This window comes from Papio anubis, chromosome 19 (genome assembly GCF_008728515.1).
Source record: "Papio anubis isolate 15944 chromosome 19, Panubis1.0, whole genome shotgun sequence".
NCBI lineage: Eukaryota > Metazoa > Chordata > Mammalia > Primates > Cercopithecidae > Papio > Papio anubis.
Genome location: NC_044994.1, coordinates 500466 through 526231, shown reverse-complemented (window position 1 = coordinate 526231; position 25766 = coordinate 500466). Strand labels below are relative to the sequence as shown.

General features: G+C 44.1%; 1 protein-coding gene across 7 annotated transcripts in view; it reads left to right on the top strand.

Annotated features, from left to right (window-relative positions):
* Positions 1–25766, top strand: part of LDLRAD4 (low density lipoprotein receptor class A domain containing 4) — a 428295-nt gene that overhangs the window by 96534 nt on the left and 305995 nt on the right. The window contains exon 1 of one of the 7 annotated variants that reach the window (XM_021929908.2): positions 6012–7838. The exons of the other annotated variants lie outside the window; for them this stretch is intronic. The gene's annotated coding sequence lies outside the window, so the exon portion shown is untranslated. Of the gene's footprint in view, positions 1–6011; positions 7839–25766 lie in introns of those variants that run through there. 7 annotated transcript variants of the gene reach the window in all.

Here is a 25766-nt window from a genome sequence, read left to right as displayed (position 1 = left end):
GCCTGGGTGACATAAAGAGACCCCATCCCTACAAAATGTACAGTTAGCCTGGTATGATGACATGTGTCTGTAGTCCTGGCTACTCGGGAGGCTGAGGCAGAAGGATTGCTTGAGCCTAGAAGTTCCAGACTGCAGTGAGCTGTGATCACACCGCTGTGCTCCAGTCTGGGCAACAGAGTGAGATCCTGTCTATAAAAAAAAGCAAAGAAACAAAAGTATGCGCAAAACTGAGTTCAAAGTTAAAGATAATAATACATATGTTTCCTCTTAGAAGTATATGAATGAGATACCTTAAATAATCAAAGCGAAACCTCTTGGGAAAACTTCTGAAGCTTCAGTTGCCTTATATGTTCTCCGTGATGTTTTCTGACCCATCTGTACTTTGAAAAGATGGTAAAATATTATAAAAATAACACAAGGTTCCGTTTGTGCGTGTTCTCCATTTTTCTTCTTTACCTTGGCCACTGACTTTGTTAAGAGGAGGAGGGACTGCTTTGCATGTTGTGTGGCTTGATGTTTGTAAGGATTTTTACGGGTCCCATGCTGAAGAGGGTTCCACGCTTCCTAGAATTTTGGGCGGCTAGAAGGATCTGTTATTTTGTACATATTCTGTTATCTTTAGTCTTTGGAAAGAAGGGCAAGCTTGCAAACTTTTTGCGTCCTTATTTGCACAGAGTCCTGTTTGAGTTGGCGTTGTGCACGTGACCTGCGGCCGACCTGCTTGGGTTAGGACGCCAGCCTAGGTTAGTCCCACGGCAGAGGCTGAGGTGTTATTCCCTAGGTCTGACTGCAAGAAAGCGATTCCTTCCCCACAGCCCACTCACACACAGCACACTGAGTATTCCCATACCTGGGCTGTGTAGACAAGGGCTTCAAAAACCATTCAGATGTGCCCTCGAACATTTCTTCCTGTCGCAAGAGCGTGCAAGCCTGAGTCGTTCTTATCTCTGTGGTGAACCCGGTTGTTTTAAGCCCAGAACCCAGAGCTTCAAAACTGCTTCCCCCGCTGCCGTCCCCCGCACGGGGAACTCAAGTTAGGCTTCTTGGCATTTATGTGTGCATTTCATTTGAAAAAGAACGTTTTGCACCTGTTGATGTACTGCGTTTTAATTGTACTTAGCTGTTTTCTTTGGTTTTTTTTTCTCTGTGAAATCATAGGGACTTTGAGGACAGTGACGGTTTCTGCCTTTGTTCCCTGCACCCGCAAAACATGTACCTGTGCCTTGTGAAAATGCAGCCATCAGCCATGGGCAGGGAGGTGCCCACTGATGATGTATTTTAGTGTTTGGATTAAGGAGAATTGTTTTTATTTTATTTTATTTTATTTTTTTGCAGTTTATGTGTTGTGATGTCAGAAAGGGAGGGAAGTAGGAGAAAGCATTATTATTTTATTGCAATTAGATGTGACCAAAACACATTTTTCCCCTGATCTCAGCACATGCCTTACTGATATTGCCTGAGGAGATTTAGTACAAGCCAGTGTTTAAACATTGGTTTCTAAATTGTTGGTATCAGGTGAAGAAGCAACACCTTCAAGTAATTTTGGTAATGAGTTTGGCAACCAGTGGGCCCCGAGGGGAAATAACTTAGTACGATTTATGGTGATTTTGGCATGTTTCCTAATGACTCTGGATTTCTCAGTTACAAAGTGGTAAATCAGAAAGGAGGTTTTAAAAGAGGCAATTTTGTTCTTACTTAGTGGAATATTTTACAAATTAGAAGTACCAAAGTTCTGTGAGTTATTTTCTGGAAAAATTGTAACTTACGTTTTTAGATTGTTATCTTGTGTCATATAATTTATTGAAAAAGTGGTTTCTTAATTTTAACATTTTTCTGTGATGTGGCTGTTCCTGTTTTAATAATGTGTCTGTGTGTATGGGCACACCTTGGAGATGTTGTGGAATGCCCTGTAGACCAACATTCTCACAACGAGATCTTGAAAAGCTGCACAAAGTACAAAAGAAAGGTGGCCAGCGCTGGAGGGACCAGGTCCTGAAAGGAAGCTTGTGGGCCGAGCGCAGTGTTCTGTGATGCTTTTCCTCTTGAGATGTTTGCTGGCTCATGAGGGGCATGGAGCTGGATGGGTGAAGAACAATACAGAAAGTGGTGTCCGGAAAACTGGGACCGTGCATGGAGCTTTTGGCAAGGCACAGGTACATGTTTTGCGGGTGCAGGGCTCCATGTAGGGCAGTCTTGCAGGGCTGGGAGACAAAACTTAGAGTTTTAACTACGAAGGCTACTTGAGTGTAAGAGACCAAGATCCTGGGGAGAAGGGAAAATATTAAGGTGAGCCCAGTAATCTGCAGTTGTGTTCTCCTCAAGGCATTTGCTGATGTGTTACTCAGAGGCTGAGAAGGGAAAGCTATTATTATTATTGTTGTTGTTGTTGTAGAGACAGGGACTCATATGTTGGTTGCCCAGGCTGGCCTCAGGGATCCTCCTGCCTTGGCCTCCTAGAATGCTGGGATAACAGATGAGAATTACTGCGCCCAGCCAGAAGGCTATTCTGAAAGACTAGGGGAGACAAAAATTGGAGTCCAGGGCATGCCAAGGAGCAGGAACCCTGGTAAGCACCTAGATTTCCTGTTAGGTCCTGACCCCAACCTAGGAATGAGAATAAACTTGAAATAGTTTAGCCTTCACAAAAGACTGGGACTCAGCCTTGACCCCACTCACTTCAGAGAGGATTACGGCACCCTGCCCTGCTCTGCCTGCCAGAAACCAGAGTCAGTGCTCTCTGAAGGATGATAACATTGGCCAGGGCCTCCAGTTCTCCTGTTAGTTTGTAATACACAGTGTTTGGTTTTCAATAAAAAATTAAGGTTCAAATGATTAAAAGAGGAAGAAGAAAGAATAAAAGCCAGCGATGGAAACAGCAACAGGTGATGTAGTTATTGGAATAATGAGATATGGATTTTAGAAGCATTGCCATTAATATATTCAAGAAAGTAGATGACAAGATGGAGAATTTCACAATAAAATGGAATGTATAGGCCGGGCATGGTGGCTCACACCTGTAATCCCAGCACTTTGGGAGGCTGAAGAGGGAGGATCACCTGAGGTCGGGAGTTCAAGACCTCCCTGACCAACATGGAGAAACCCCATCTCTACTAAAAATACAAAATTAGCCAGGTGTGGTGGCGCATATCTGTAATCCCAGCTACTTGGGAGGCTGAGGCAGGAGAATTGCTTGAACCTGGGAGGTGGAGGTTGCAGTGAGCCGAGATTGTGCCATTGCACTCCAGCCTGGGCAACAAAAGTGAAACTCTGTCTTAAAAAGAAAAAAAAAAAAGGAATATATAAAACAGAACCTAAATGGAAATTCTGGGAATGAAAAATACAATAAATGAAATGAAGAATTAAACATAAATTGGATAGCAGACTGCACATAGGAGAGTGAACTCTGCAATGTAGACTGATAGAAAATATCCAGAATGAGGCATAGAGAAGAAAAGAATGAAAAAATAGAGGAAAGAGCAGGAGAGCCACAGAGACGTGGAGAAAAGGCCCAGTGTGCGAAGCTGAGGGACAGCGAGGGGAGAGAGACGGGGGTGCCAGCAGGATGTGAAGTGATACTGGCTGAGAAGTATCCCAAACCCTGTCAGACATGAAACCATAAATTCAAGAAACTTTACAAACTTCAAACATGGCAAATACACAGAGAACCATACTTGACATGTCATTGCAAATCTAGAACACAAGGCAATGTGGAAACGTAGGCGGAGCTGGAGGTGCATCTGAGTGAAAGGACAGCTCTGCGGCTGACAGCTGACTTTCCCACAGAGATCTTAGAATTCAGATGACAATGAAATGACAGTCTTTGAAGTGGAGAATATAACTCTTTTCCTAGAATTCTATTCAAAAATGAAGGCCACCAAAGGACATTTTCAGACAAACAGAATCAGAACTTGTCACCAGAAGAACCATAGTAAAAGAAATTATTAGGGAAATTCTTCAGGTGGAAGGGAAAGGGTCCTGATGGAAGCATGGAAATGCAGGAAGGAATGCAGAGCCATGAAAACAGTAAAGCCACGGGCCGTTCTGAGTGGACAGTGAATACCCGGCACCAGCAAGTCACAGCAGTGCCTCGTGGGGTGTGATGTGCAGGCAGAATTAAAACACACGATGGTAATGGCCTTGAGGGTGGACGTGGAGGGCGGGCCTTGCTGTTGTTAGGGAAGGTGTTGGAGAACTAATTTCTCTTGGGTGCTAGTGAGTTAGGACACGTGTTACAGTCTCCAAAGTAACCACTAAAATACTAATGAATGCATGATGCGTGTGGTGATAGAGGAGGGAAAACTGAACCGATAAGAAGTACTCAGCGAATCCAAAAGAAAGTAGGAAAGGAGAGATACACAAACCAAACAGATGGGATAAATAGAAAACAGATAGCAACATGGTCAGTTTTCACTCAAACACTTCATAATTACAGAAAATACAGCTGAACTACATATGCCAATTAATACTGAGATTGTCAAACTGGATATTTAAAAAATGGCTGCTTACAATAGACGTGCTTAGATGAAGAAATCCGGAAGGCTTGATAGTGAAAGGATGGAGAAGGATGCTCCGTGCACACACTAGCCATAGGGAAGCTGGTGCACTGGTGTCAGGTGAAGCAGACATCAAGGTGTCAGGCATTGCCAAAGACAGGAGCTTCTCACCGTGGTAACAGGTGAATTCCCAAGGAAGATAGTTTACTGTGAAGGCAGGGTCTATAGCCACAAAAAGGTATGTCTTAAATTGCCCCTACACGTATCCTAAGCTCTCAGGGACAGCTTAAATCTGTAGAGACGCCCAGCTGCTTTAGCCCCAAGCCTAAGGTGCACATCCCCACAGCAATTTGGATGGAAGATCCTGACCTGCTCAGCTATTCAGATAATTTTTTTTTTATTGAAAGACTATTTCATTTTTGTCTCAATTCATTTTGGTGGATTTACAAATAAGATTTCTTCACTAGACGGCATTCATCACTTAAATTAATATTTGAAATTGGTTATCCTTTATCTTTTGAATAAATTGAAGAATTAGGATTGGTTGAACAATGGGTGGTGCACCTGTCTGTTTTCTGTGGATGCCACTGGGAAGACCTTACAGTACTGTTGAAGTGTATCTGTTGAACCTGGCAACATTCAAGGCAGGCTGAGTTAAAGAAAGCGCGTCACAAGGCAGTGTGTGCACTGTGATCCCACTTCAGTTAAAAATGTGTATGTTTATATTCATATAGAGAAAAGTCTGGAAGAATAACCCAAAATATAAGTAATGTTTCTGTCTGAGTGGTGGGATTATGGGTGATTTTATCTTCTCTGTTTATCTCTATTTTTATATTTTCTCCAATGAACGTTTGTTACTCCTATAATAAAAATAAAAGCCATTTAAGAAAAAAATTTTTATCATATGACACCAACTGTTTCTACTAGAGGAATCTATGTCTTCTTTTAATCTTTATCAGTGTACACAGTTGAATTTCACATTATGTTAAATATTTGTCTCTCTGTGTCATCTGGAATAGAATTTTCTACATTACCGTGTGGTTAAGTGCGCATCTGCCACTCGTCCGGTCCCTCGCTTCCTGTCCTTCGCTTCCTGTGCTTGTGGAGTCGCTGTTCCCTGCGTGTTGTCAGCACTGGGCGTGTTCAGTGCAGGGGTCCCTTCAAGGCAGGGCCACTCGCCTAGAGCTGCTGGCTTTCCCTGCCCACCACTCCCTCCTTCCCCTGCTGCCTGTGGCTGTCGCTAATTTCTGGGGGTGGAGCTTTAATTCATAGTGAATCTTTTTTTCTGTTTTTCTGTTTTTTTGTTTTGTTTTTTTTTTTGTTTTTTTTTTTTTTTTTTTTTTTTTTGAGACAGAGTCTCCCTCTGTTACCCAGGCTGGAGTGCAGTGGCACAATCTTGGCTCACTGCAACCTCTGCCTCCCGGGTTCAAGCGATTCTCTTGCCTCAGCCTCCTGAGTAGCTGGGACTATAGGTGCCCACCAACATGCCCAGCTAATTTTTGTATTTTTAGTAGGGACGGAGTTTTACCATACTGGTCAGGCTGGTCTCGAACTCCTGACCTCAGGAGATTTACCCGCTTCAGCCTCCCAAAACGCTGGGATTCATAGTGAATCTTAAGTGTGTCCTCATAAAATAGAATAATAAGACTAATATTTCTTGTGTTTTTCTCCATCTGAGATTAAAATGGCACTGGATGACAAATGGAAAGCTTGGTGCTGCTCTTAATGTGCCGCTAGGCATTCCAGGGATTCCAAAGCCAGTGGACGGGAGGTGGCCTCTGCCAGTGTCTGTCTGGTGTCTGTCCGTGTCGCCGTGGTGCTGCTCAGGCCACAGACCTAGGCAGGACCCTGGGCGATGGCGCCTCCTGTCCGGTGAGTGCGTGTGGGCAATGCTGTTGCCGTCCACGTTGGAAAAGCCCTCTTCCTTTACACTGAGTCATGTTCCCTCTCCACCACAGATCGCAGTCTCCTTCCCTGGTGACTCGCTGTCCCCTTCCTTCGTTGCGCAGCTTTCTGGCTTTAAATCAGGAGAGCTTCAGAACGGACGGGGAGCTCAGCACTCGCAGTAACTGTGGGTGAACTCAGAGCCTGCTGCGTCTGGAACACATCAAGCTGTGCAGAGGCAGAGGGTCATTCACTGTTTTTAAATGCTGCTGCAGCGCTTATTTCTCGTGAAGTCCTTTATACTTATTAAGTACTTCATAGTATTGATTGACTTAACGGCTGCCCCTCTTTGTCATGGCCCCTTTGGCTCGTGTGGACTTGATGGTGTAGAAACACGAAATCAGTTGTTGTGATGAACAACACCCCTCTAACGTGGCCACGGCGGGTATGATTCGTCCCAGTTCGCGGACAAGGAACACCGTGGCGCGGTGGCGAGGTGGCTGGACCAGGTCGTGCAGCTGCTGTGCCTGAGCCGGGTCGCTGCTGAGTTTCCTGTTAGGCAGCGTTTTGTTTACAGACGTGACACCAATCCTTGGTCTTGGATACGTCAGAAAAGTTGGAGTTTGAGACGGATGGAAGCAGAACTTGTACCTTCTCCCCACAGCAAAGACAAGTTCATGAAGCATTTGAGACACTGGTTCAGTTCAGTGTGTCTCTCCCTAAAAGTTATCAGCAGATGACTTTCTCATTGTGTGTGTGTGTGTTTTAGATTTGCCGGTAACTTACGACCAGTGATACTGGCTTTCTATCTATGGTAGTAATAGAAATTCTCCTTTTAAATAAACGTATTTTCAGCCAAAAGAGTGATTAGGTATATCAAAAAATGATAAGGAAATAAACAGTACAGATTGTCTGTATTTACGGCAAAAACCATGAAAAGGGCATTCCAGGGGCTGAAATTTTGGAAACTCCGAATGAGGTGACCTTTGAGGTAAGTATTTCAGGGAACAATTGCCTCATGGCTCTGAGACTTACGATTTGAAGCTAAAGTCATGAGACATTACTTGAGGCCACTATGTCTCTTTTATTTTATAATTTTTATAATAATTTCATAATAAACGAGTTACTGACTGATACACCCAAGGGAAGAAAGGATGAAAAACCAAAAGCAAAAAACTATGTGTGGTCCATTCACAGATCATACAAAATTATGTTTTGAGTTGAAAACTATGTTGTCTGCACTGTTGCAGGAATCATGGTTGACTCCATCCTGAGAGTTCAACTTTCTGATGAGATCACGTATTTTATTGCATGTCTGATCGTAAGCTCTTCTGTAGTTTTATACATCGTTTCTGTTTACAGGAGAGAGTGCTGTGCCCCTGAAGGAAGATAATCATTGGCAAGTCTTCTAGCTGCATCTCTGACTTGGCCAATCCTGCTTTCAAGCATTAGTCGTATCAGGTGACTGACGCTGTGAAGTCCTGTGTCGACGTAATCTGTTGCCTTTTCTTTATCTTTATGTTTCCGCTGCCTCTCATCTAGGAAGGAGCCTTAGGAACCAACACATTGAAAAGTCATCCTTGGCTGGGCGCGGTGGCTCAAGCCTGTAATCCCAGCACTTTGGGAGGCCGAGACGGGCGGATCACGAGGTCAGGAGATCGAGACCATCCTGGCTAACACGGTGAAACCCCGTCTCTATTAAAAAATACAAAAAACTAGCTGGGCGAGGTGGCGGCGCTTGTAGTCCCAGCTACTTGGGGGCTGAGGCAGGAGAATGGCGTAAACCCGGGAGGCAGAGCTTGCAGTGAGCTGAGATCCGGCCACTGCACTCCAGCCTGGGCGACAGAGCGAGACTCCGTCTCAAAAAAAAAAAGAACAGTCATCCTTTAATTGAGGGAAGAGGCTGTTTTTGACCCCGTCTGAGCCTGCTGCTCTCCCCCTGGGACTGCAGTGACCAGTGCTGCCACACTGCTTGGCACAATTCCTTGTGGAAGAGTGAGTCTCCTCTGATAGAGGGTAATCCTGACTTTGTTGGAATTCTTCCAGTTACAGAGAGCTCACCCCGTAAGATGGCGGCCCGAGCTGATTTCTGGACAGTTGTAGTTCTGGAAGCATCTTCTGTCCTGTGACGGTGAGGAAGGTCACTGCAGTCCCCAGCGGCAAGGCTCAGCACAGGCTGGGGGAATCCGCTGCCAGGTGCAACGGCAGGGCGGAGCCGGGGAGCAGCAGGGCAGCTCCGTGCTTGAGTAATGTGTGTGTTGACCTCATTGTCCCCCGAGTGTCACACATGCCCGTGGCATCTGGCACTCCGTGTTCAAGTTTAATTCAGGAGTTCAAAGCCTACCAGGAATGTTGTCATTCCCTCCCAGTGGGACCCCCCAGAAGGTGGCTCCTCTCAGTGACTGGATATACCAAGCCACGCCTGTGTCTGCAGGTGGAGAAAAGTAAATTGGAGGCTGGGCGTGAATGCGCTGTTCCGGTGAGCCCTGGTGAGTCCAGTGTGGAGAGCGCAGTTTGAGATACTTGGTTTCGCGGCTGCTTTTCTATAGCAGCCGTTTCTCCCCTGCCCTCTCGTGTTGGTGAAGGCAGCAAGCAGAGGTGTTAACTTCGGCCCGGGCTCTCTGCAGAACTCCGAGAGACTGGCTCCCCGGGTCTTCTCTGGCCCAGCAGACAGGCTGCCTGCTGCAGACGGGCCAGTCTCCTGCCCCCGCCCGCTGTCTGCACACTCAGCCCTGCATCTCCCACAGAGGCCTATGTGCGATTTGGCTGCCTGGCCAGGTTCCTCCTGAACGCTGTGAGTCTGTGATTTCAGATGTAGCTGCAAACGTTTCCAAAGCCTATCTCTGGGCCTATCGCCGTGTGATGTTTTAAAACCGTAGTTTATTTGACTTTTTGTGGCCATTTAATTCTCTTTGGGACTCATTCATCTCCTTCACATTTTAAGTGGTTGTTTACAGCTCTGAATTATTTTCTTTGTGTCCTCTTGTTTCTAGTCTTTTCCATTCAATTTTACAGCTGTCAGGTTTGGATAATTCTTCGAAAAATAAGGTATTAAGAATAAACACACAAGGCTGAGCGTGGTGACTCACGCCTGTAATCCCAGCACTTTGGGAGGTCGAGGCGGGGGGATCACCTGAGGTCAGGAATTCGAGACCAGCCTGGCCAACATGGTGAAACCCCGTCTTTACTAAAAATACAAAAATTAACTGTCGCATGGTGACGCATGCCTGTAATCTCAGCTACTAGGGAGGCTGAGGCAGGAGAATTGCTGGAACCCAGGAGGCAGAGGTTGCAGTGAGCCAAGATCGTGCCATTGCACTCCAGTCTGGGCAACAACAGCAAGACTGTGTCTCAAAAAAAAAAAAAAAAAAAAAAGAAAAGAGAAAGAATAAACACACAAACTTAAAATCTTTATTTCTGCAGAAAGCAGTTGAAAGCCAGAATAGTTATATTTAGAATTTTTTTTTACAAAAAAACTAGCCATGCTTGTTCTTTTTAGTGAAACACAGAAAATATTAATTCACAGCATAGATAACTTTATCCTAAGAAAAAAGTCAAGTGGTGATCTCATCAGAGTCTATGTTGTATTGCCACGCACTTACGTAACTTGAAAATTACTTCTTTGTGAAAAATTGTCTACATTTCCCTTCTTATTTTTTTTATGTAAGGACTTTTACTTCACAGCTGATTTTTAAAATGGCTCTCATTTCTTTATATCTATTATTTATTTAAGCCAGTCACTTTTCTCACTTTTTTTTTTTTTTTTTTTTTGGTTTTGAGACAGAGTCTTGCTCTGTCTCCCAGGCTGGAGTGCAGTGGTGCAGTCTCAGCTCACTACAACCTCCGCCTCCCAGGTTCAAGTGATTCTCCCACCTCAGCCTCCCCAGTAGCTGAGACTACAGGAGTGCACCACCACGCCCGGCTAATTTTTGTATTTTTAATAGAGACAAGATTTCGCCATGTTGGTTGGCCAGGCTGGTCTAGAACGCCTGACCTCAGGTGACCCACCTGCCTCGGCCTCCCAAAGTGCCTCCACTACACCTCACCTGTCATCCATATTTCTTTTCTTTTTCTTATTTTTTGAGACAGAGTCTCTCTCTGTCATCAAGGCTGGAGTGCAGTGGCGCGATCTCAGCTCACTGCAACCTCTGCCTCCTGGGTTCAAGCGATTCTCCCACCTGAGCCTCCCCAGTAGCTGGGACTACAGGTGTGCACCACCACACCTGGCTAATTTTTTTTTTTTTTTTTAATAGAGATGGGATTTTACCATGTTGGCCAGGCTGATCTCGACCTCCTGTCCTCAGGTGATCCGCCTGTCTTGGCCTTCCAAATTGCTGGGATTACAGGCATGAGCCACTGCACCAGGCCATATTTCTCACTTCTTTTTGTACTCGGCTATACCCCTTACAGATGGATAATGTAAATTTGTGTCAGAAAAACGCTTTGACTCAGTTTTATTTTTCTTCCAAATAGTTACAAAATTGGTAGCAGCATCTCTCTGGATTTCTGCTTTTATGAAGCTTGCTCAGGGAGAAGCAGTTGGGAAGGGGAGCAGTAGAAAGAAAACCCCTTCCTTCTCACTCCACAGAAAAAGCTTTTGTGTTTCAGAAATTTGCCTTTTAAAAGATAGGTCTTTATCCATTTCACTTTTCTGCATACATTTTCTTTTTGTGGACAGAGGATCTTGCTTCGTGCTCCGGCCTCCCAAGTAGCTGGAGCTGTGGGCGCCGCTCCTGCGCCTGGCTGCAGCATGTCACGTATTCGCTCTCACCAGAGATGCCCCTTTTTGTCCTCAGCGCCTGAAAGTGACCTCCCGTGCTATGGAAATGGCAGGACTGGCAGTTAGGAGAGGGCTGGATGTGGGAAAAGGAACGAGGATAGTTTTTGCATCCTGAGCTGGACGTAGCCACTGTGTTCACATTCTTTGCACTTTTCTTGCTTCCACGTCAGGTCCTTATTCGGCAGGGCCGTGCCTCAAGTGAGGTGCCACGTTTAAGGAGGCACCAAACTCCAAACAAAACAAACACCCCTCAGCAACTGAGTTAAATAATACTTTAATGTAATATTAAAAGTAAAGGAATTATGACAAACGTGCATGATGAACAAAGTATTCAACATATGGGATTGTGACTATCGTTAAATGTATATAAGGTATAAGGATTTCCAGTGAATACTCTGAAATGTTTGGTTAATCTATTCATATTGGTATTTTTCCTTGATGAACATTTGTAATAAAGAAGGAAATAATCAAGTCCAGAGAAGGATATAATCTTCAAAAAGTCATCAGTTTATCATCTGAGGTCAGGAGTTCGAGACCAGCCTGGCCAACATGGTGAAACTCCATCTCTACTAAAAATACAAAAATTAGCTGGGCATAGTGTCACATGCCTGTAGTCCCAGCTACTTGGGAGGCTGAGGCAGGAGAATCGCTTGAACCCGGGAGGCAGAGGTTGCAGTGAGCTGAGATCGTGCCACTGTACTCCAGCCTGGACAAGAGTGAGAAGAAAAAATCATCAGGGTTCGTATACCAAATCCTGAAGATGAATTACATGTGTGTGCTCCATTAACCATCTTGAGTTCAAGTGTCTAGTTTTTTTGTTTTTTGAGACAGAGTCTCACTGTGTCGCCCAGGCTGGAGTGCAGTGGCGCGATCTTGGCTCACGGCAAGCTCCGCCTCCTGGGTTCACACCATTCTTCTGCCTTGGCCTCCCCAGTAGCTGGAACTACAGGTGCCCGCCACCAAGCCTGGCTAATTTTTTGTATATATATATTTTTAGTAGAGACGGGGTTTCACTGTGTTAGCCAGAATGGTCTCCATCTCCTGACTTTGTGATCCGCCCGTCTCGGCCTCCCAAAGTGCTGGGATTACAGGCGTGAGCCACCGCGCCGGCCTCAAGTGTCTGTTTTTTGACAAAGTTCTGAAATTATTGACTCTCTGAGTATGTCCCGAGGACCTTCTGTGTGCAGAGAACAGTGGCAGAACGGGGAAGAGGGAGAAGCAGACTGTGGGTTGTCAGCTGGTGGCTTCTCGCCGGAGCATGTTGACTCTGAGGCCTCTGGGCAGCGGGGGAGGGACTGGTGGGGGCTGAGGCTGCTGCTGATCTGGAACCTCCAGCCCCGTCTGCTGTAAGCCAAACAGCAGCTGAGACAGGCCTCAATCAACTTAGAGGCTCATTTTGCCAAGGTTGAGGACGCACTGGGGACAAAGACACACGTCACAGTAGGATCCAAAAAGGGTTTGACAACTTCATTATTTAAAGAGGAAAGAGCAGACAGGAGGGAAAGGAGGAAAGCAAACAGCGGAGGGTAGCTGGTGAGGTGAGTGGTCACGTTCTTGTGAGGCTTTGATTTTCGCTCACTGAATACATGTGACATGTGAAAGGAGGGGTAGAGGCATGTCGATGACGCCTGCGTCTGTTGTTCAGTAAATCTGCATTTTGCACGGGATCAAGTCAACACAGAGCAGAGGACGAAGTCACGTACGCGTTTGTCTCAGGGCAGCAGAGGGATGATTTCTGGTCTTGTCTTCGTGCCGTGCCTGCCAAGATGAGCTGTTAACTTACACTGTGAGGGTGAAGGAGGCCTCCTGGGAGACACGTGGCCTCCTCTCTGCAGCAATCTGTATGGGAATAAAAGGAAAGTCAGCTTTTTGCATGACTATTTCCCAGCTTAACTTTTCCCTTTGGCGTAGTGAGTTTGGGGTCCCAGGATTTTATTTTCCTTTCACATTTTGAAGTGACACTTGCAGTCGTGGGTGTGGACTTCTCGGGGAGGCCGACAGCAGAGCTCTGATCCTGCAAGGAAGACCCAGAGGAAGATTTCACGAGGTGGAGACGCAGAGTGCACTGAGCCTTTGAGATGCCTCCAGCCAGAGCTCTGCCCGGTCCGCTCCCTTGGTGGAAAACTAGCTTCCAGGCCCACCTGGCACCACACGCACCTCCGCTGGCTGCCCGGCCTGACTCCACGGCTTGTAGTCCACCCACCCCTTTAAGGGGGGTTTTGGGGCCACGCCCTTTCCTTGCTTCCTGTGGACTCCTCAGGTGCTCCATGTCTCCTCCACTCTCCCTTTCCGCGTGGGCAACACTGAGGGCCCTTTCCAGGCCGGTCCCCACACTCAGCTCCGCCGCGCACCTGCCCGCCTTGGAACTGCCGAGTACTCTGGAGCCAACGCTGGTTTCCTCATCTGTGACATGGGGATGGCAGTATAACTTTTATATGGTTACACGTGGCTGATAGCTGAGATGAGTGACTGAGGCAAAGGTCTCAATCATTGACGTTTATTAAGCCAGCTTTAGGGCTCATCTGGAAAAATACCGGCCACAGACACATCTGTATCTGTTTTTCTAAAGAGGTTTTTAGGAGGCTCAGTATTTATAGGTTTCCTTAAAGGGGGGAAGGCGCGGAAGAGAGGAAGGTGGGCTCTAAGGCGAATGATGCCATTCTTGTGAGACTTTAGTTAGTGCCAGTAAATCTGCATTTTACATAAGTTAAGGTGAATGTTTGAAGAGAAAAAAAGGGCGTAAAGGAAGAATCAATTATGCAGATGTCTCTGGGCAGGTGGAGGAATGACTGATCTCGTCTTGTCTTTGTCCTGCACCTGGGAAGCGAAGCTTGTGATAGACATGAGCAGCGTGGAATGGAACAGACTCCAGTTTTAAGCTAGAATCAGATTGTAGACCTGAAGTTACGATGAGATGTTCTTGTTTGTATGGGATGCCAGCAAAGCATGGACTCAGGAACGATCTGTTGGGCAGCCTTCTGAAGCCCTGAGGCTTTTGTCTTTCTGCGGGGTCTGATGCCCAAAGCTCCCAACGCTCCCAACAGCCGTTCCTGGGGAAGAGGGCGCTGCCTGGCACACCCTCTTGGCTTAACTTTTCCTTTTGCATTAGGAATTTGGGGGTCCTGAGCTTTTTTTTTTTGAGATGGAGTCTTGCTCTGTCGCCCAGGCTGGAGTGCAGCGGCGTGATCTCGGCTCACTGCAAGCCCCGCCTCCCGGGTTCACGCCATTCTCCTGCCTCAGCCTCCCCAGTAGTTTCCTTTACGTGGTGAAACGAGACCAAGTGCTGACTGAAGTGTAACACAGCAGGTGTTGATGGGGAAGGCAGACATCTTTTTCTTCTCGTTATCACTGTTACCGTCATCAGTAAGCTACTTCCTTGGCATCTGGTGCTCCCTCTGCTTTGGGAACCTTCCTCATGTGCTTATTCTCAGAAGTCAGGGTCTTGTTCTGGGCTGTTGCTTTTCTGTTTGACTCGTCTGTGGGCCGTGGACTCCGCGGCAGAGTCCTGTCCCCTGGGCTTCTATCCCCTGTCTTCTGAAGAAATGATGATGTCAGTGATGGACCACTTTGGTTAGTGTTTTGTTAAGCGGCGCGATGTTATTATCTCCAGGGTGCAGCATCTGGACCTTAATCGATGATGAGTGTTCGTGGCCCCAAGGGACACGGGGCCGCTGAAGTTAAGGAAGGAGCTGCGAGTAGTGGACGAGCAGCAGGACCACCACGCGGAAAGGTGACAAGTTGGATAAGGACTGGCTGAGAAAATGCCATCGGAATAGCAAGAGGGGGTCATTGTTGAAGAGCACAGCTTCAGGCAAGTCTTTGAAATCAAAGCCAGATTTCAGGGAAGTCGGAAGGAGCAGATGGAGAGGAAGTGGAGAGGTTTCCATATGGTGCATGTACTTTTTTTTTTTAATTAAGGATTTTGGTGTTAAATGGAAGTGGTACTTGATGGCCTAGCAGGATGAAACAAAGTTTGTTTCTAAAGATAGGGGGACATGGGCTCACTTTTAAAGAGAAAGAAAGTAGGTGGCCATTGAGTTATGAGAGGTTGAGAAGCTGGAGATGATGGGCCCGGAGACCCACAGACCAGGAGCTTTGAGAGCAGCAGGTCTTCCTGCTCGGGGCCTCACTGGTGCTGTCACGAGGGTGTCACGAGCCGTATACCCCGGCCTCCTGCTTTGCTTCTGGGCTCTCATCGCTCTGTTTTGTGGTGTTGTCTGAGAAATGAAATGAAATCCTAAGCTCCCAGCCAAATGAATGGACCCCCTCTTGGCCAAGGGGCACCCAGAGAAACCTTAGAACTGAGTCCTGGCCGTGACAGGAGGGAAACATGCCTCGTGAGACCCCCACCTCACTGACCACCATCGGGCTCTCCTCCCTGCGGGCTGGAAGCTCCATACTCATTTCAGCAGCGGCCTGATGCTGTCCCTCCCTTTTGTGGTTTTGACCAAACAACTCACCAGCATTGTCTTCCTGATCCGAAGCCACCGACCTTGGAGTGGTTCTGTGAGTGAACCACTGGTGCACAGTGAGGGCTCCTGTGTCCTCCGCTTCACCTTTTGACATCATGTGGCTGAAAACTCCACCCTTGGGTCTTGCTCATGCCACCGTGTTTCACACGTGGATCCCACAGAGAGGCGTGGAGCTCAGTGTGCGTGTGCCTGTGTCTCATTTCATCAATATTCATGACTCTTCCTAGAGCTCATTGAATATGCATATTTGGCAGCCCCATTCAGCTAAATCCCTGTCTTCTTCTTCCCACCCTTGAAGTGCCTGTTTCTGGCTTCTGGCTGGAGGCTGCACTTCCCAGCCTGTCGGAAGAGCCACCTGCAGGCTGCAGCCCTGTCTGAGAAATCATATGCCCTCCTTTCCAAATGCACGAACCTCATCATTCTTCAGCCGATACGTCCTTACCCCATGTAGAAGGAAGGATCCTAGCATTTATTGAGCGTCAACTTTGTATAAGGCTCTGGGTTATCTTATATGATCTTCACAACAATTGTAGAATATATTCATGTGCTCATTTATACCTTTCATTTTTAAAATAGGCCTTTTTAGTCAAGCAGCTCAAAAACATATAAAAAGATGTTTATTGAGAAGTCTCCCTCCTATGTCTATTCTCCATCCATCCAGTTCTCCCACTTCCCAATATTTAGTCGTTTTTATTATTTTCTTGTATATACTTTCCAAAATTTTAAGCATATAAACATAAAAAGATTATTTATCTTTTTTTTTTTTTTTTTTGAGACGGAGTCTCGCCCTGTCGCCCAGGTTAGAGTGTAGTGGCCGGATCTCAGCTCACTGCAAGCTCCGCCTCCCGGGTTTACGCCATTCTCCTGCCTCAGCCTCCCGAGTAGCTGGGACTACAGGTGCCCGCCACCTCGCCCGGCTAGTTTTTTGTATTTTTTAGTAGAGACGGGGTTTCACCGCGTTAGCCAGGATGGTCTCGATCTCCTGACCTCATGATCCGCCCGTCTCAGCCTCCCAAAGTGCTGGGATTACAGGCGTGAGCCACCGCGCCCGGCCGATTATTTATCTTTTATGTATAAATTATGGATTCTGTATACACTGTTTTACACCTTGCTTTGTTTCACTTAAAGTTTACCTTGGAAATCCTCACGTATTGGTTCACAGAGAGCAGCCTCATTCTATTTTACAGTTGCATAGTTTTGACTGAATTGAGTGGATACACCAGATTTTTTAACCCTGTGTTGTATAAATAGATGTTTGAGTAGTTTGCAGCCATTGTATATTATGTACACATATTTTCCCACATGTGAAAATGCATTTGTAGGATACATTCCCAGGAGTGAAGTTGCTGGTTTATGGGTATATTTATTTGCAGTTTTGAGTGATTATTACCGAGGCCCATCCTTAGGCTTGCACCAGTTCACACAATCATCAGCAATACACTCGAGGCCTGTTTCTCTGCATCTTTGCCAACAGAGCATGTTATCAGTTTTTTAAAGGTTTCTGTCGGCCTACTAGGAAAAACAGGAATAGAGTTATTTTACTTTGCATTTATTTTTTATTACGAGTGAGGTTGTCTTTCCACAGGTTTATGAGCTGTTTGTATTTCATTTTCTTTGACTGTCTGTTCTTACTCCTTTCCTCTTTCCTGGCCGGATCACGGGTCATCTTGTAGATGACGTGGTCAGATCTATCCGTCCTTCCTGTTGTGACTTCTGCTTTTACAGTTACAGTTAGGGAGCATTTTTCAAAATCATAAAGGAATTCTTCCAGGTGTTCTGTTACTTTTAGAAAGTCATTTTTTTTCAAACAAGACAAAATACCCCAATCGTTTATCTTTGAAATGTATCCTGGATTCCTGAGTTACGAATCCAATGTCTCCCCTAAAGAGTTACCAATTCCAATATCATTTATTACATAATCTATCTTTTACTCACTGATTTGAAATGCTGCCTTTACCATATACTGAATTTCTGTTTGCATTTGGGTCTAGTTTTTGGATTCATTATTCTGATTCATTGGCCTGACTTCCTGTTCTTTTAACCATCATTCTTCTTAATTAATCTATTAATTTTTGAGGCTTTCTACATGTATCCTTGTCTGAGGTAACTTCCCACTCCCCTCCAATTTATTTGTTTTTTTGGAAACAGAGTCTCACTCTGTTGCCCAGGCTGGAGTGCAGTGGCACGATCTCCGCTCACTGCAAGCTCTGCCTCCCGGGTTCACGCTGTTCTCCTACCTCAGCCTCCCGAGTAGCTGGGACTACAGACGCCTACTACCATGCCCAGCTAATTTTTAAAAATTTTTTTAGTAGAGACAGGGTTTCACCATGTTAGCCAGGATGGTCTCCATCTCCTGACCTCATGATCCGCCTGCTTCAGCCTCCCAAAGTGCTGGGATTACAGGTGTGAGCCACTGCTCCTGGCCTGCCCTCCAATTTTTTTGGTACTACTATTTTGTTAATTTTTCTCACTTTAGCTTTATAATCAAGCTTGTCTAGTTTTCAAAACTATGGTATTTCTTATTTTGATCCTAATACATTATACGTTTCAGAGAGTTGGCATCTTCAGGTTGTTAAGTCTTCCTGTCCTAATCCTGGTGTATCTTCCATTTCTTCACGTCTTCTTTTGTGTCTTGTTTCTGTAGTTTTCTTCAGAAAACTTTATTAATCTTATTGGTGGTTATTCCTGAGAACCTAATCTTTTTTATTGCTACCATAAATAGGATCTGATTATTTGTAGCCTACAGCAATTATTTGCAAATAGCCATCTGTGATATTATAAAATAGGCGTTTGGTCTCCGACCCCTTTTCCTGACATACAGCTCTGAAAATCCTTAGAATCTCCACAGTGATGGCTTTTGTATTTTAATGACTGACTGGTGGGTGGCAGCCCCTAGATAGCTCCACGATGGGGCTGGCCACCAGAAAGACCAAGGCGTTACCAGAGGATGGGGACCTTCAGCCCCACCCCACCCTCCAGGGAGGGGAGAGCAGATGAAGGTTAAGCTGATCACCTGTGGCCAGTGATGTAATCAATTATGCCCATATAACGAAGTTTCCATAAAAACCCAAAGGCCTGGGGCTTAAGCGTTTCTGGATAGCTAAACGCATGGAGGCTGCTGAAGGGCTGCACCCCTGGGTAGGGCATGGAAGCTCCACGTTTCTTCCCCCATACCTGTGCGTCTCTTCATCGGTGTCCTTCCTAATAAATGCTGTGTAATAAAGCAGTAAAGGTAGATCAGTGGTTCCTTGCGTTCTGTAAGCTGCTCTAGCTAGTTAAGCAAACCCAAGAAAGGGGATGTGGGAGTCCCAATTGATAGCTGGTCAGCCGGAAGGACGGGTCACAGTTGGGGGCAGTCTTGGGGACCGAACCAACAACCTGTGGGGTCTGGCGCTGTCCCCAGGTAGGGAGTGGCAGAACCGAGTTGAACTGGAGGACAGCTCACCCAGGCCCCCTCCCCACATTGGCTCTCAGAAGACGTCTGTGTTGATTGTTGTGTTGTGAGAGCAGAGGAAAAGTTTGAGTATTTTTCCACACCATGATGTTATCTTCTCTTTTACAAAAAAAAAAAAAAAAAAAAAAAGAGCCCTCCGGTTTCTTTCTGGAACAGTGATCTGACCACATTAATTGGTACCTCAGTACAGCGTTAACATACGGTGGTGATGGAATTATTCATGTCTTCTTCCGAGTCTTGCATCTGGTGTTTATTAAACATGATCAGTGTAACTAATTTTGATAATAAATTTCTAATGTTGAACGATGTTTTCATTTCCTAAATAAACTGCACTTGATTATGTTTTGCTCTTAGTTAACGTTGGATTATTCTTGCAATGCTTTATGATTTTTCCACTGAATATAATCAGTGAACAGTGTACACTTTTTGTTTGCTCTTTGTTAGGCTTTAACATCAGTGTTATTTTTACTTCTTGTAACAACTTGGAGGTGTCCCTGTTTCTCTTTTCTGGATAAGTATAAGCAGCTTTATAATTTTCTCTTATTAAAATAATTTTTATTGAGAGACAAGATCTTGCTGTCTTGCCCAGGCTGGTCTTGAACTCCTGGACTCAAGTGATCTTCCTGCCTCAGCCTCCCAAGTAGCTGGGACTCCAGATGTGTGCCGTGGCCCCTGGCAGATGGCTTTAGAATTGTGAGTAGTAGTTGACTACTCCAGAGAAACTGACTTAGCGCTCTTGGCGGTGGGTGTGTAGCCTTTGATAATCTCTCTTTCTTCATGTGGAAGTCAGTTCAAATAGCTTGGTACAACAAGTTTTGGTAAATTATACTTTCTTAGACACTTCATTTTATTCAGAATTTAAAATTTATTTGTAGCAAGGTGAGCAAAACATTCTTTTTTGGGTTGAATTTTTTAACAGTATTTTTTAGAGCAGTTTTAAGTTCACAGCCAAATTGAGCAGACACGACAAAAATTATCTCAAATACCTCTCGCCTTCTCATAACCAGCCTCCTCCACTATCAACATCCCACATCACAGTGGTACGTTTGTTACAGTTAACGAGCCCACACTGAAACTTCATCACTGAAAGTTCGCAGTTTATGGTAGAGTTCACTCTTGGTGTTGTACATTCTATGGGTTTGGACAAATGTTTAATGATGTGTTCACCATTAGAGTATCATACACAGTAGCTTCACTGCCCTAAAAGCCCTCTGTGTCTCACCTGTTCATCTCCCCCTCCCCTCAACCTGTGGCAACCACTGATTCTCACTGTCTCCATAGTTCTGCCTTTTCCAGAATGTCATGTGTTTGAATTGTAGAGTACGTAGCCTTTCAGAGTGGCTTCTTTCATTTAGTAATATGCGTTTAATGTTCTCCCATGCCTTTTGTGGCTTGGTAGCTTTTTTTTTTTTTTTTTTTTTTGGTGCTGAATAACATTTCATTATCTGGATGTGCCGCAGTTTATTTATCCACTCTTCTACCGAAAGACATGGTAGTTACTTCCAAGTTTTGGCAAATATGAAAAAAGCTGCTATAAATGTCCATAAGTAGGTTTTTGCATGGTTATAAGTTTTTAACTTTTTTTAAGTAAATACCAACGAGCACAATTGCGGGATCATATGCTAAGAGTATGTTTAGTTTAAGAATCTGTCATACTGTCTTCTGAAGTGACTGTACCATGTTGCATTCCCATCATCAGTAAATGAGGGTTCTGTTGCCCTACATCCTTGCCAGCATTTGCTATTGTCAGTGTTGTGGATTTCAGCATTCTAATAGGTGTGCCGTGGTATCTCATAGTTTTCTTAATTTTCATTTTCCCGATGACCTGTAATGTGAAGCATCTTTTCATACGCTTATTGGCTATCTCTGTATCTTTTAGAAACTGTCTGTTAAAGTCTTTGTCCTATTTTCAAATCGGGTTGTTTGTTTTCTTGTTTTTGAGTTTTAAGAATTCTTTGTATGTTTTGGATAACAGTCTTTTATCAGATGTGTCTTTTGAAAATATTTTTTCCCAGTATGTGGCTTGTGTTCTCATTCTCTTGGCATTGTCTTTCACACAGCAGAAGTCTTTAATTTTAATGAAGTCTAGCTTATCAATTATTTCTTTTATGGATCATGCCTTTAGTGTTGAATCTAAGAAATTGTTGCCATTCCCAAGATCATCTCCTGTGTTATTTTCTGGGAGTTTTATAGTTTGAGTTTTACATTGAGTTCTATGATCTGTTTGGAGTTAATTTTTGTGAAGGGTGTAAGATACGTGTCTAGGTTTATTTATTTTTGCATGAGCCTACCTAGTAGTTCCAGCACGATTTGTTGAAAATACTGTCTGCTCCATTTTATTGCCTTTGCTCCTTTGTCAAAGATCAATTGACTATGTTTATGTCAGTCTCTTTCTGGAATTTCTGTCATGTTCTCTTGTTCTATTTGTCTATTTTTCATCAATACCACACTGTCTTGATTACTGTAGATTTATAATGAGTCCTAAAGTCAGGTAGTGCGAGCACACTGAATTTGTTCTTCTTCAACATTGTGTTGGCTACTCTGAGTGTTTCGCCCCTCCTTGTAAATTTTAGAATCAGTTTGTTGATTCCGACAAAATAATTTGCTGGGATTTTGATTGGAATTGTGTTGAATCTATTGATGAAGCTGGGAAGAACTGTCTCTTGACCATATTGAGTATTCCTATCCATGAACATGGACCATATTTCCATTTATGTAGTTCCTCTTTTCTTTCATCAGAGTTTTATAGTTTTCTTTATATAGATCTTGTATGTATTTTGTTAGATTTGTATTTAAGTATTTTGTTTTGGAAGTGATAATTTAAATGGTATTATATTTTAAATTTCATATTTCATTTGTTCTTTGCTGGTATATAGGAGAGCAATTAACTTCTTTTTTTTTTTTTTTGAGACGAAATTTCACACTTGTTGCCCGGGCTGGAGTGCAATGGTGCAATCTCGGCTCACCACAACCTCCGCCTCCTGAGTTCAAGAGATTCTCCCACCTCAGCCTCTCGAGTAGCTGGGACTACAGGCACGTGCCACCCTGCCTGGCTAATTTTTTGTATTTTTAGTAGAGATGGGGTTTCACCATGTTAGCCAGGATGGGCTTGATCTGACCTTGTGATCTGCCTGCCTCGGCCTTCCAAAGTGCTAGGATTACAGGCATGAGCTACCGCACCTGGCCTCAATTAACTTTTATATGTTAACTTTGTGTCCTAGAATCTTGCTATAGTTGCTTATTAGTTTCAGAATTTTATTGATTCTTCTGGATTTTGTTGGTATCTGTACACAAAGACAGTTTTATTTCTTCCTTCCCAATCAGTGTGCCTTCTGTTTCCGTTCCTTTTCTTGACTTACTGCACTAGCTAGGGCTTGCAGTACAATGTTGAAAAGTAGTGGTGAGAAGGATGTCCTTGCCTTGTTTCTCATCTTAGCAGGAAAGTTTCTAGTTTCTCATCATTAAGTATGATAGTAGCTGGTTTTTTGTAGATGTTCTTTATCAAGTTGAGGAAGTTCCCCTCAACTCTTTCCTTTCTGAGAATGGGTTGAATTTTACATGATAGCTTTATCTGAAAAGTTTGTAATTGATAAATTTAGCTCATTTATATTATTGATATGACAATTATGTTTTGTCTAAGTTATGTTACATTTTATGTTTTCTGTTTTATAGTTTTCAAGTCTTTTTCATTATGTGACTTATGCTTTCATGTTTTGTCTGAGTTCTGTCATTTTATGTTTTCTGTTTTTATAGTTTTAAAAGTGGTCTCTTATGGGGCCTATTTTAAGTTGATGTTTTCAATATTTGTGAACGTTTGTATTTTTCCTAATAGTAACTTTTTTGATGATAACTTTAGGGACTGCCTTCACTCCTCTGGTTCATTAGAGGGAAGCTTCTACCATGAGCACTGGTGTTGAGGACATGTTCTCTTCCTTCGTATCCCCTCACTACACTCCCTTACTTGTTATTAGTCAGTTTATTAGTGTTTACTGTCATACCGTTAGATATGCTTATATGTGTATTACTTTTTTCATGACATTTGAATGATATCTGTTGATTCTCAGCTACTAGGGATAAGGCAGTCAGTGACATTACCCTGTCTCCCACTGTCTTTTACTGCTCTCCCCCAACACTACAATTTTTGCTGGTCGTATGATTTTTACATTGTCACTAGTTATTACATTTAGATTTGGTTGACCACTTTAATCATCACATTTTTTTTAAATCTTAGTTCTATCGTTAAATGAATTCAATTGCCTGTTCTTTTGCTTTTATTTTCCTGATTGTGTCTTGGATTCATGGGGTCAAGAATTCGGAATGCCTGTGCATTCAAAACTGTTATTCAGTGGTCTTATTGCTTGAAGGAGTGCCTGGCTGGGTATACATTCTTGGCTTATACTTTATTTGCTTAAGTATTTTAAGTATGTCGAAGCAGTAACATATGGATTTGTGGCATAGAGTATTACTGCGAAGAAATACATGGCTAGTGTAATGCATTTCCTTCTTACAGATGACTTGATTTCTTTTTCTTTTTGCCTAATTACTTAGTCTGTGTAGTGTTACTGTAAAGTACTACCTGAGGCTGGGTAATTTACAAAGAGGTTTATTTGGCTCACAGTTCTACAGGCTGTACAAGAAGCATGGTGTCAGCATCTGCTTCTGGTGAGGGCCCCAGGAAGCTTCCACTCATGGCAGAAGGCGTAGTGGAGCTGGCATGTGCGGAGGTCACAGGGTGAGAGAGCAAGCAAGAGAGTTGCAGGGAGGTGCCTGACTCTTTTAACAACCAGCTCCTGGGCAGCTAACAGAGTGAGAACCACTCCCTAGGGAGGGCATTAAGCTATTCATGAGATTCCAACCTGAATCGAATGTCAGCATGAGGCTTGGAGGGGTTAAATGTACAAACCATAACCCTAGCCCAGGGGTTGTTCTTTATCTTTAAAGTCAGATTTATTAAGTCCAGTTTTACTAGCACATGCCTGGTTGTTGACTGTTCCGGGTCATTTTGGAATGGCCTGGGTGCCTCTTCAGGACGTAGATTTAAATCTCCTTGTATTTAGGACATTTTTCTTGAATAATACCTTTAAATATTTGTTTCATTCTATTGCTTGTTTTTATTTTGTAGGAATTCCTTTTATGCATCTGTTGACTCTCATTTGTCATCCATCCAAACCTATCGTTTCCTCCCCATCCTCTTTTTCGTTTTCTTTTACCTAAGTTTCAATTTCTAGGCTTTTCTAATCCATTTCTCTACCCCTTTCTGTGGATTCTGCAATACCTATTCTGTCTTATGCTCATTTAAACTTCATCTTCATTTCTGTGACTTTTTTCCCCTCAGTATTTCTTTTCTGATCTCTTCTAGCTCATATTCTGCCTTTTCTTTTTTTCTATTTTTTCCTTGAGTTCTCATGTTTGTGCTCTGTGGTGCATCCCTCCCTCCCTTCCATTCTCCTGCCTCCCTCTCTCTCTTTCGAGGTGATTGCCTCATTAAGTTTTAAAAAATGACAAAATTTTGGTCACAGCTTTCGTCTGCTCACTAGCAACATTCTAGGGAGTATTGGTCTATTGGTAAGTTTTATGGCTCTCTTTCGCTTTTTTAATAGAATAACTTTTTATTGCTTTTCCAGTTCCCTTTGTATTACTCATCATTGAGTGAGCTGGGTTTTCCAAGACCAGCTTTCTTGAAGAGATACTGTGATATGGAGAAGCTTCCAGGATGGCTTTCCAGGCTTTACAACCCAGAGCCTCTCTCCATCTCTGTTGCACTGGAGAGAGGGATGCTCCTACAAATGTAATCCATCTCTGAGATTTTTTACATGGTCTTGCCTCTGAATCTTTGAGATGACATAGGTCCTGGAGGGCTTCGGTCCTGTTTGTGCACTCATACTTGCAGTCATGGACCAGAGCCGCGTCCTTCAGGCTGTGTTCTTCACCTTCATGCGTGCTTTTGCTGGTGCTGCTTGGGATCTTCCATTTCTCTGTGCTCTTTGCCGTTTCTGCACAATCTCAGCTGCCTCTGGCAGACCTTACAGATACTTGGAATTCTGGAGATTATACCTGTCTCCTAGTTCCATGGAAAATGGAGTTCAAAAATTCCATGAAACTTTTTTCATTGTCTTTTTGCTTTTGTTTGATGTCGAGAGGAAAGGAAAAAGTTCTGTTTGTCCATTTCGTTACAGATAAGGAAAGTGGATTCACAAATGTTAAGCAACTTGATCAGTGTCACCCAGCAAAGGGCAGAATGATTTTCAACACTGAGTTTAAAAGTCGGCCAGGGGCAGTGGCTCACACCTGTAATATCAGCAACTTGGGAGGCCAAGGTGGTAGGATCGCTTGAAGCCAAGGAGTTCAGGACTAGCCTGGTCAATATAGCAAAACCTTGTTTTTACAAAAAGTGAAAAAAAAAAAAAAAGTTAGCCAAGTGTGGTGGCATGCACCTGTGGTCCCAGCTACTTGGGACCTGAGGCTGCAGTGAGCTATGATTGTGCCACTGCTCTCCAGTCTGGGTGGCAGCACGAGGCCATCTCTAAAAAAAAGAAAAGCTCATGCTCTTTCACTGTCCCATGGTGTTTCTTCAGTGCTGGAGATACAGTCACAGTGGAAGGCAGTTATGGAGTCAAAGCAACTTTAGTCTTACTGGGTATTTGTTATAGAGGGAGATGTATTTGAGTAGTAAGTTACGGTTA